Here is an 11832-nt window from a genome sequence, read left to right as displayed (position 1 = left end):
AAATAATATTATAATAAAAATATCATAAATTAAAAATATATATAATAAAATAAATATATAGTCATATTATACATAGAATCCCAGATATTATGCAGTTATAAATTTTTTGGTATGTTATCCATAATTTAAATATCACTAATAAAACATGAAAGGTCAAAATCTTTATTCAATCCTCCTGGTGCTAAACTTCCCAGTTCATAAACCCAAAATGATTCTTTTTTAAGAAATAAATAAGTAGTGTGTTACATCACAGGAGGAATATATTATTTTTGTGGTAATAAGGAGCGCTACATTTATAGGTATATTATATAAACATACACATATTAACTTATGGAGTCACATCACTCTGAATATGGTTTTGCATTTAAATTAGTCGGATATTGTAAATGTAAAGTTTATGGTAGCTATTCTTGGAACTGAAACTTAGATCTTGGTAATGATGGTGAAGAGGCATTGACAGGAAATCCACTGACAAATCTGAGTTGTCTGTAGAAGAGGTGAAAATGTATCTGTTCTTGTTTCTTGGTGTGATCAGTGCATTCTTTACAGCACATTGTGAGGAGGAAGGACTGCAGGAGGAAGGTAAGTGATTTCTGCCTGAGTTTTAGCCTTGGTGCCATAACACCATAACGTCTTATTCCTCCTGTTGCAGCAGAAGGAGCCTCAATGCTTAAAGTGAACATCCAGTAGATAATACTTGAAGCCTAAATGCAAAAAGATCATTGCAGGACTCTCCAGGAGCTATAAGTGGGAAGAGTGATTTCACTTATAATCAGCTACACAAAACTAAAATTTTAAGTTTAACATAAAATATAATGCAATATGCCAATTTGCAGTCATGGCTGTTTCGGTCTTAGTGGTAGATTGTTGTACCGGGCTAGACATCAATTAATACAGAAGGCTTGGAGTTTAGGAGATACTCTTTATATACACTTACCAGCCACTTTATTAGGTATACCTGTTCAATTGCTTGGTAACACAAATTGCTAATCAGGCATTTAGGCATGGTGAAGACGACTTGCTGAAGTTCAAACCGAGCATCAGCATGGGGAAGAAAGGGGATTTCAGTGACTTTGAATGTGGCATGGTTGTTGGTGCCAGACAGGCTGGTCTGAGTATTTCAAAAACTGATGATCTATATATATATATATATACAGCTTACATTACATAAGATCATTCAAAGAGTGTATAAATTCACTTATTCATGAATAGATTGCTAAATATGTTGCGTTTCCATTCACACAACGTGTTTCAGAAATTCAAAACTCCTTCTTCAGGGGTATTGAAGATTCCACATCTAAAGATAACAGCTACTGTGTAAAAGGAAGCCATGAAACATAAAAAAACAAAGGTAGATGTCACCATTCGAACAAGATGGAAAAAGAGGCATGCAGATGACCAAATTTCAAGGGCACCAGGAAGGGGAGAAAGCCCACAAGGACTACTGAAGCCCAGGATGTCAGTCCTGTAAAAAGTTAATTCCTTGAAAAGTATTCATGAAGTTTATAGATATTCTCAAGCTTCAAAGCTATGCAATCTTACTACCTAAGATCATAGTAACAGAAGATAAAGTCTGCGGCCCCTCAAGGTGGAAGATGAACAGTCCCCTGAACAAACAGGAAAGTCATGACAAGCATTGCCCTACGGGTAAATCCCAGATAGGACCGCTCAGACCGCTGCTCCAAGTAATGGACTCCATTACAGAATATGATGTGTATGTAAAATCAAAAGGCAACAAAATAGTGCTCTTTATTTTGCATATCATTTCTATAGGTATCGTGAAAATTGCCTTTAGCTTGCATCCATATTTGGTGATTTTTATCTGTATTACATTTTGGTTTGCGCTGATTGGGTTTGTTTGTGTACATAGGAGACAAGGCATTATGCCTTGTCCATGCAGTGGGACAGTGCTGGAATAGCCACCCAATGCAATACCACCACATGTGGTATGAACATACCCTAAAAGCAGATATATTGGTAAGTAAAAAAAGAAATATGGAAACTCACATTTATTAAGAAGAAAGGAACGTATCATATGGCCTCAGCCAGGCATGATCTCTCTCTCAGGGATGGCAATAGAGGATCCACACCGGAAGTGGAAGAAGTGGCCGCCACTGGCCAGGTATGCCTGAGATGTCAGAAGCTTCAGACATCATAGGAAACAGTGAGGCATGACGTCACTCACCTAGAGGTGTGAGGGGGCACGGCTATATATTTCAAGGCTGATCAGCCTTTTTGTTAGCCTGAGTTAAAAGTGCCATGGCCACAAAGCAAAGCATTATGGCTGTGGCAAATGTAGCAGCATGCATGCCTAGGTGCAAATGCTTCCATTTAGTTTTCCTTCCACACTAAACTGCATCGTATAGCTGTGAACCAGCCCAATAGAATATTTTTGCATTTCTACTTGAAATTTATTTTCAAGCAGCAAAATAAACACTTTTACCAATTAGGTGAATAGGTCCTTAACATTTGTGAATCATCTTTAAAAAAAAAAAGAACATTTTTAGTTGCTGCTTGACTATAAGAATCAGGGTCCATTCCATAGGGCACTAAAAACCTTTTAAAAAATTAAATAAAGGCCAAAAAGTTTTTATTGAATAAGGTTGTGTTTATATGCAGTGCAAAATCTCTGTGTCTGACACTACGTAAAGATATTACTTTGTAAAGATGAACCTTGCAGTGCATACATAGCCAAAGCTTTTGGAAAGTGTAGGGATTATTACAATTCCAGTTATCATATTTTTTGTCATTTGTGTCCCTTTTGGGAGATTTCCCTTTACTTCCTGTGCTAGAGATACAGCAATATAGTGAGAAGAGTTGTCACCAATACCAGTCCCTATTGAAAGTTTTCCTTTCAACTCCTGCTCTGGTGACACCTGTAAAATTTTGGACTTCCCTTCCCTCACCTTTGATCTCAGTGATATTGGACACTAGGACAAATAGAGAGGAGAATCTCCCCAGCTGGGACACAGACAGCAATTAAAACCTAACAGGAGTTCTAATTCTTTCCTACTCTATTCAATAGAAAGAAAAAAGTTTTGGTTATAGATGCACTTTAAAATTGTTCAGAAATCTTTATTAATAGAGGCTGCTTGGTACATGTCAGTAGTTTTTGGACTTGAACTTTAATTCAAATTATTATTGTATTATTAAAGGTTTCATTGAAGTTGAGACCCATTTGAACAGAAGCCTGCACGACAAGTAAGAAATTTTATTGAATTTTCTATTTTTCGAAAGATCCCTCTAGACAATTTACCCCCCTTCCTGGCCAGGCCATTTTTTGCGATACGCCGCTGCGTTACTTTAACTGACAATTACACAGTCATGCAACCCTGCACATAAATGAAATTTATGTCCTTTTTTCCCCCACAAATAGAGCTGTTTTTCAGTGGTATTTGATCACCTGTGTGTTTTTAATTTTTTGCACTATAAACAAAAAAAGACAGACAATTAAAAAAAAACAAAACAGTATTTTTGACTTTTTGCTATAAAACATATCCAATAAAAAAATGTAGGCTAAAATGTATTCTGCTACATGTCTTTGCTCCTAATACGTGTAAATTAATTGGTTTACATGAAAATTTATAGCGTTTGCAAATGGCGGTATAATGGCGGTGATTAGCGACTTATAGCGGGACTGCGGCAGGCATTCTGACACTGGGTGGGAACTGACTGCCACTGACATCCTCAGTGACCCTAATACAGTGATCTGTGCTGATAAAAAACACTGATACTGTACTAAAGACACTGGACAGGAAGGGGTTAACTTTTGGGCGATCAAAGGGTTAACTGTGTACTGTGTGTGTTTTACTGTGTGTGTTGTTTTACTATAGAGACATACTGCTTTGTATTTCTCTGCTGTGCAGAGAAATACAAAGCAGCATGTCCTTTCTGGCAGGAGAGAGATCTGTGTTGTTTACACACAGGTCCCTCCCCTGTCGGTTCTACACGGCGATCGCCGTGGCCGGGACCTGATGATTGACATCCCTAGCCACCAATGACAGTGCCCCCTACCCAGAAAGGCAAATCATGTGTATATATCAATATATATATGTGTAATTTTGCACAGCCCTGCCACCCTGTAGCAGTAATTCTACTATAGAGTGGCAGGCAAGTGGTTAACAAGACTGCAACACATTGACTGCGAAAAATTATGCAGTTTTGTTTGGGTTATTTTTTAAGCTTTGACATGTAGAATAAACACTCATTGAATGCAATTATGACTCACTTATTTCAAGAAGTTGTAGCACTACCCCCTTAGAAGTCGCTAAAGCTTTGGGTCCCCATATAGTCCTGCACAGCCAGGCAATACGCACCTTCCATACAGACTTCCATACAGGAGACAGTAACCAGTCCTTGAGCTTTGGGTTTTTTATTTTATTAGGGTAATTGAACTTGGATGGGGTAAGGGGTGTATGGGATGCCCAAGGAAATGGCAACTGAGGACAAACGTCCGGGAACTATGCACAAGTCTATTTAACAGAAAAAATTCTCTTCTTGGAGAGCTAGCCAGCATCTCCAGATGTACTACCCCAGACCTTAGAGAATCCTCTTCTATCTGTCTGAAGGAATCACTGGGCAGGGGATCCAGTACCTGCCACTTTAAATATAAGACAGTCCCAGGTAGCAAGCTAATCCAGTTTCCCACTAGAGTACTCCTTCCCTTTTCTGGCCCAGAGAGTGTAGGTCTATTCACTCAGTCCTCTGTCTGTGAGCTGATGGGTCAGTGGCTGCTCTCAGGCTTTGCAGTGGTCCGCTCCTTCTCTGTTACACAGATGGTCCTCGATCTCGGGGCCAATGAGGTCCTGAGCTTTTCTACTTTCCAGCTCCTCTGCTGTAGGTGAGCTCCTTCCCATCTGGGCCCCCTCCCAGACTCCTGCTCTCCAGTCTCTCACTTCATCTTCCACCCGAACTCTCCTGCTGCTGAGCAGGCTCGGTCACTCTTAAGGGCTGTCCTGACCCCATGCCAAGCCTCCTGTTGGGGATTAGTCAGGATCCCTCAAGAGTGCAGACCAGCTCCTCCTCACCCTTGACTACTGAATTGTAGAGACTCCTCCAAGTCTCTAGAACAGGGGGAGGTGTCAGGTAACTGTTCTGCAGAGTCTCTCAGCCCTGACCCAAATTTGAACCCTGCTGACTATTTCTCTAGGCTGCTACTCAGCCCTCCTAGCTAAAAATTGGTCTCTATCTCCCCCTAGCTATCTAGAAGGGTGTTACACAGTATTAAATTTATTCTCTTGCAGCTCACCAATTCTCCAATGTGATGGCTGCATTTGTTTACTGTTTTAGGCTTTCTTTCTTTTTTTTTTTCATCTGGTGATCAAGCCAGTAAAGTCTGTTGTTTTTCAACAGAATAAGCTGTCCTGCAAATTTAGCAGTTAGAGGGTTGAAACAAATAATTTAAAACTGACAGAGTACTTACAATGATCAGCTTTTATTTATTCATGTAAAGGTTTTATCCCATAGCAAATAAAATGTCTGTAATTGCTTGTGTAACTGCACTGTGAGTTGGAATTTGGCTTCAGTTTGTTAGGGTATCTAAATCTACTAGTACATATAACACGCCCCTACCCACAGGACTGACAATGCTGCTGTCCAAAGGTGTCCCCTGTGCTCCCTCATACAAGAGGTGTGTTACTGGTCAAATCCTCTGTCTGTCTGTCTGGAGGAATCACTAATAACTGAGGTGGAGGCCTGGAGGACCACCTTTTAACTCTTGGATGGTAACGTGTTTCCTGTGCTGGAGGGAGAAACTCTGTATCTCAGGGGCTGTCCTGGAAGACGACTTGGGAAAGAAAACTAATGCAGTCAACACATCTAATGATTGGTAAGCTGCAATGTATTACATTTTTGGTTTTAGGTTTATTACCGCGTTAGAGTGAACCTTTTATGATAAAAACATGGACATTACCGTTCTTGTATTTTAACAGAAGTTACTAGCTGTCTGGCTGCCATTCCTATTACTGTTTTGTAATTCACTGACCCCAGAAAAGTAAGATGCTAGTTAAAGTGGTATTAAACCCAAAGGCAAACATTTATTATATTGCAGCTTAGATGTGGTGGCTAGTTTTCTTTTTTAGGCTTTCTTACTTCTATTTTCATCTGGTGATACATTCAGTAAGCCTGTTTTCCAAAAGAACAAGCTGCCCTTTAGTTGTATTAGTTATATGGATGAAACAAACCATTTAACCACTGACTGGGGTGCTTACAATGACCAGATTTTATTTATGTATGTAAAACCTAAAAAAAACTGTTGCAGTAACTCCTTTTAAAATGTGAGCTTGAGTTTGGCTTTAATTTGTTCGTGTATCTAAATCTGCTGCTACATCTAACACTTTCCGCCCCCCAGACTGACAATGCTGCTATTCAAATGTAACCCCTGTGCTCCTTTTACAGAGTGTAGGCACTCTAATACAGGAAGTATCCTGTTACTGACCAGATCATCAGGTGAAAACAGAGGGAAAGATCCTAAAAAAAAACTAATATGGCCACCACATCTAATGATTGGTCAGCTGCAATATTTTTCATTTTTGGTTTTGGGTTTAATACAGCTTTAGGTAGTGATTGAAACCTACCGACCTTTATACTTATTCCATATCACAAAGTAATCCCAAATTTTTGATTACAATACATGAAATCAAGGAACAATCCACCCAAATCTGTTTTGGCTTGATTGTGAGTGAATCCCTCATCAGTTTTTATATTCCTTTAAAAGCAGCATTGAAGCCTTAAAAGAGAAGTATGTCCAAAGCTTTTTTTGTCATACTTCCCTTGTTGGCACTTGCTATTGCACTATTATGACCCAGAGTTGGCTTATGGCGGGATACAGCATGCTGTCAGCTGACGTCACCGAGCCGCTTCAGGCTCTGGAAGGATCCTAACCATATTGTCGAGATCCAATCTGCTACCTGATTGACAGCTGGCTATGAATCTCAGCACATGGCTGAGAACCTAAAGCAGCCATGCCCTCTCCTCTCTAGCCCAGCTCTCCAGTGAGCATTGGAGGAGAAGAACGGATCAGTGACTGACAGTCACTGCTCCACACTCCGAGAACACCAAGAAGCGGGTGATCAGCACTCATGTGATCACTTAGTTCTCCTTCTTAGGATCACAGTGATGCTGCAACATAGAGGTGAGTATATGTGTTTGTGAACCCCAAATTTCTCCTTTAAGCTGACCATACGCTGTACAAATTTTGTCTGGTTCCAGATGAACCAACTCAAATGTGCTACTTAGGTGCCCCTATCACCACCCTCTGCCTGGCATTCTTTGATTGAAAAATTGAAGAAGATGAATGAAAAACTATTGGCCGTACAGCGGTTTCATACAATTAGATGCAGCTGCCATTCGGGTATTCTGACAGTAGCAGGTGGCAGCCATCAGAGTACAGTCGCTGGACTGAAGGTAAGTATCAATTTTCTTTAACAAAAACATTTAAAACCAAGTGCACTTATCCTATCTGCCCCTCCAACTTAAAGTGATTCTAAAAGTGGTAAGGTGGTCCTGGCTCCTTCCCCCTGTCAAGTGCCATCAATAGCAAGCCTCTTGCTATAGGGGCATTCAAGCCCAAAACATTACTTCTAGGATTTATAAGATCCTAATGGCGATAGAAGGAACTGATCCTCCGGGGTTCTTGCAAAAATGGGAAAAAGAGCTTGGAACAGAATTGATTGTACAGCAATGGAATAAAGTTTTTAAATGAACACATGAGGTGACAAATATGAACACATTGGAGATGAATTATAAATGATTAACCAGATGGTATATTACACCAAATATAGCTCACAGAAAACAAGTAGACACATCACCTTTGTGTTGGAGAGGATGTGGAGAAAGGGGGCACAATGACACATATATGGTGGAGTTGTCCAAAAATACAGGATTACTGGAGAGAAATAATTCACTATATTCAGGAGATATGTGAGATAATTGTACAGAGAGACCCCTGAAGTTGTTTGTTCTATAACTTTGAGTTCTCAGTGAAATTATATAAAAATATGGTACTTTATCATCTAATTAATGCTGCTAAGAGTTTGATTCCCAAGCTTTGGCAGGTTCCTGAAGCACCAAAAATTAATGAATGGATAAAGAGAGTAGAAAATATCTATAGGATGGAGGAGTTATGTCATATAGAGGAAGATAAAATGGAAAAATTCAGGAAAACGTGGTGTAGTTGGCTGAAATTTAAAACCTCTGAAAGATATTTGGAACTGGTGGGTATAGGTGGAGAAAATTAGATACCAGGAAGGGATCTTAATTATGAGCTTGAAGGAGAGCAATGTTGTAGATAAAGAGATAAGTAGATAAATATGAGAAAGGATATAAATTATTATTATTATTATTCCATCGAGTTTATATAGCGCCAAAGGATTTGCTCAGCGCTGTACAATAGAGGGGGGGATCATATCAGGAAGAGGATATGGAAAGGGGAATAGAGGAGGGGGGAGAAGGGGGAGGGGTGTAAGGGGGAATAATGGAATGGGTATATATGAATATTTTTGTAAAAATATTGTTTTTTTTTACTGAAAATCAAATAAACGTTAAATACAAAAAAAAAAAGCAGTCTCGCTACCGAGCCGCACTGGTGTGAATGGACATTGTCCATTCACAAACAGAATGTGGCTCATTCCCGCTCCTTCTCTCTCCTTATTGGTTCACTGGCTGTGATTGATAGCAGCAGGAGCCAATGGCTCTTGCTGCTGTGTAAGCCAATGAGGAGAGAGAGACTCAGGAGAGCAGCAGCTCTCATGCACATTGCTGGATCGAGATGGGGTTTAGGTAAGTACAAGGGGGGCTGAGGGGGAGCTGCACACAGGTTTTTTACTCTAATGAACCACTTTAAATCAACCCACTGTCTCCAGATGTATGAGTATACATTCAGCAATAATGACCTGCCACAATGTTTACATCCTGCAGCTGAACTCTTCTTCTTGTATACCTGGGAAGCTTTGGATATTGCATTCCCTGAGATAGTAAGAAGGACAGTGGACAGAGGGACAGTGCGTAGGGTAGCGGAGGGGCTAATCACAGTGTGTGTATTGTGCCATAGCAAATCGAAAGTGTGGAAAGTATGCCTTAATTTCACAGCAAGGACAGCTTCACAGTAAAGTGCCAACCATCCGTGCACACCAGGGCATCCATTGTTAGGAGAATGCTTCAATAAAATGATAATTACGCAGCAAAGTTTTTTTTTTGGCGTCTCACCACTTTTCCCACCCAGGATCCCACCCTGGTAAATGCATCCAGGCACCACCAACCCCTCCGGCAGGCTGCAGCATTGTTAGTTAATTTCCAGAAAGTCCATGCCTATGTATCTGTGTATTCGAATTCTATGAAACCATAATTTTAGGTTGGATTGGTGGGAGAGAAAGGATAAGTGGACTACGTCTAAAGGTGCAATTATCCTTCAAAGCTAAAGCCAGCCAGCACTCCCAATACAATACAGCTGCAAACTTGTTTCATTTATTGAAAAAGAAAAAGTAAAACCTGAGCAATTGCTATGAGTAGAGATGAGCGAAGTATTCAAAAATTCGATTCGACTGATTCGGCGAATTCGTGGAAAAATTTTGATTCGAGTCGAATATATTCGCTGCGAATTTAACTTATAAAAGGGTGTTTCTAGGCTTCAGAGAGCCTTTATATTAGTGCAGAACACTGTAACTTTAATTTAAATGCCCTTGGAGTCTGCTGGGGAAGAGAAATAATACTGACAGTCAGTATGACATGCAGATGAGTGCCGTCGATCTTAGAATCACCGCACACTTCACTCATTTGGGCAGTCACGGGGCCAAAACCAGAGTGTGGAGCCACAGTGTGGCGGTGGAGGCAGCAGCAATGGGAGGCCATACAGCACCCTATGACAAAAATGGAAACCACCAGCAGTGTGAGGAGACCTGAAAGTGGCACATGGCAGAGTGTGGCAATGGAGACAGCAGCAATGGGAGGCCGTACAGGGACCCATGAGACACTCTGGACCTGGCAGCAGCATGAGGAGGCGGTACAGGGGCCCATGACAGATTACGGGCCTGGCAGCAGCATGAGGAGTTGGTACGGGGGCCCATGGCAGATTACGGGCCTGGCAGCAGCAATGGGAGGCCGTACAGGGACCCATGACACACTCTGGACCTGGCAGCAGCATGAGGAGGCGGTACAGGGGCGCATGACAGATTACGAGCCTGGCAGCAGCAACTTGGACAGGAGGACGTTCAGCTTCTGCACCGTCGGGTGCGTGCTCGCAAACTGTTGTCTCTTGGAAACGGATTCCAAGAAAGACTGCTGACGGAATCTGTGAAGAGGAGTAGCAGGAGAAGGAGCATCTGAACGAGCGGAATATGCCAACAAGCGACAACAGGGGCCCATGACAGATTACGGGCCTGGCAGCAGCATGAGGAGTCGGTACGGGGGCCCATGGCAGATTAGGGGCCTGGCAGCAGCTATGGGAGGCCCGTAATCTGCCAGCACCCTATGACAAAAAATGAAACCCACCAGCAGTGTGAGGAGACCTGAAAGTGGCACATGGCAGAGTGTGGCGATGGAGACAGCAGCAATGGGAGGCCGTACAGGGACCCATGAGAGACTCTGGACCTGGCAGCAGCATGAGGAGGCGGTATAGGGGCCCATGGCAGATTAGGGGCCTGGCAGCAGCTATGGGAGGCCCGTAATCTGCCAGCACCCTATGACAAAAAATGGAACCCACCAGCAGTGTGAGGAGACCTGAAAGTGGCACATGGCAGAGTGTGGTGATGGAGACAGCAGCAATGGGAGGCTGTACAGGGCCCCATGAGAGACTCTGGACTTGGCAGCAGCATGAGGAGGCGGTATAGGGGCCCATGGCAGATTAGGGGCCTGGCAGCAGCTATGGGAGGCCCGTAATCTGCCAGCACCCTATGACAAAAAATGGAACACACCAGCAGTGTGAGGAGACCTGAAAGTGGCACATGTTTGGGGCATGATTCATGGTGGATTTAGTCAGTTGTGTCAGGAACTGGTGGTTTGAAATCCAGACTAATCCACGCCTGATTCATTTTCACAAACGTGAGTCTCTCCACACTTTGGGTGGACAGTCGTGTCCTCCGCGGAGTTGCAATACCTCCTGCCGCACTAAACACGCGCTCCGATGCCACGCTACTGGCCGGGCATGACAGCCTTTCAAGGGCAAATTCAGCTAGTTGGGGCCAAAGGTCAAGTTTCGTTGCCCAGTAGTCAAGGGGATTGTCTACCTCGGTTGGCAGGGTGCTGTCCAAGTAGGCCTAAGCCTGTTGTTTGAGGTCCTGCTCCAGGTCCACCTGATGCTGCTGCTGCTGCGGCTGGTTAGTAGTTTCCTCACTGCGCTGGTGAAGAAAGCTACTCATCATCGACTGCAGACTGAGGCAGCTGCTGCTGGTGGAGCTGCCACTGCTCCTACCACCCCACCCCTCCCCTGCTGCCATGGCAGCGGAACGCGAGCGCACAGGGCCCACAGTGTCTGAGGATGGACGTTGGCGCAGACAGGCAGAGACCAGCTGACTACATAGGTGGTTTTTATAGTACGTTATTTTGGCCTCCCTCTCAGCAGGTGTGAAAAAAGCCACCATTTTTGAACTGTAGCGAGGGTCCAACAAGGTGGACAGCCAAAAGTCATCCCTCTGTCTGATGGTTATTATTCGGCTGTCGGTACGCAAGCAAGCGAGCATGCTATGGGCCATTTGTGCCAAGGAATGCGAGGGACTCCCTGCCTCCATCTCCACAGCATACTGCCACGGTGCGTCTGGGTCCTCTGTCTCCTCTTCCTCCTCCTCTACCAGATGCTCCTGCTCCTCCACTCCTGTCCGCTGAGTGGAAAAACCACCCATT

The 11832-nt window shown here is 43.0% G+C and overlaps 1 long non-coding RNA gene across 1 annotated transcript in view; it reads left to right on the top strand.

Annotated features, from left to right (window-relative positions):
* Positions 1-470: 470 nt before the first annotated feature.
* The window catches only part of LOC149448822 (uncharacterized), a 36483-nt gene continuing 25121 nt past the window's right edge, over positions 471-11832 (top strand). Inside the window, exons 1-2 of the long non-coding RNA XR_016315488.1 lie at positions 471-582; positions 3156-3201. This is a non-coding gene — a long non-coding RNA (uncharacterized LOC149448822). The remainder of the gene's footprint in view (positions 583-3155; positions 3202-11832) is intronic.

The sequence above is a fragment of the Staurois parvus genome, unplaced genomic scaffold, assembly GCF_062004578.1.
Source record: "Staurois parvus isolate SC_StPar_1 unplaced genomic scaffold, SC_StPar_1.0 ptg000656l, whole genome shotgun sequence".
In the NCBI taxonomy this organism is placed as follows: domain Eukaryota; kingdom Metazoa; phylum Chordata; class Amphibia; order Anura; family Ranidae; genus Staurois; species Staurois parvus.
Note: the sequence above shows the minus strand (reverse complement) of the source record. Positions and strands in the feature narration are given on the sequence as shown.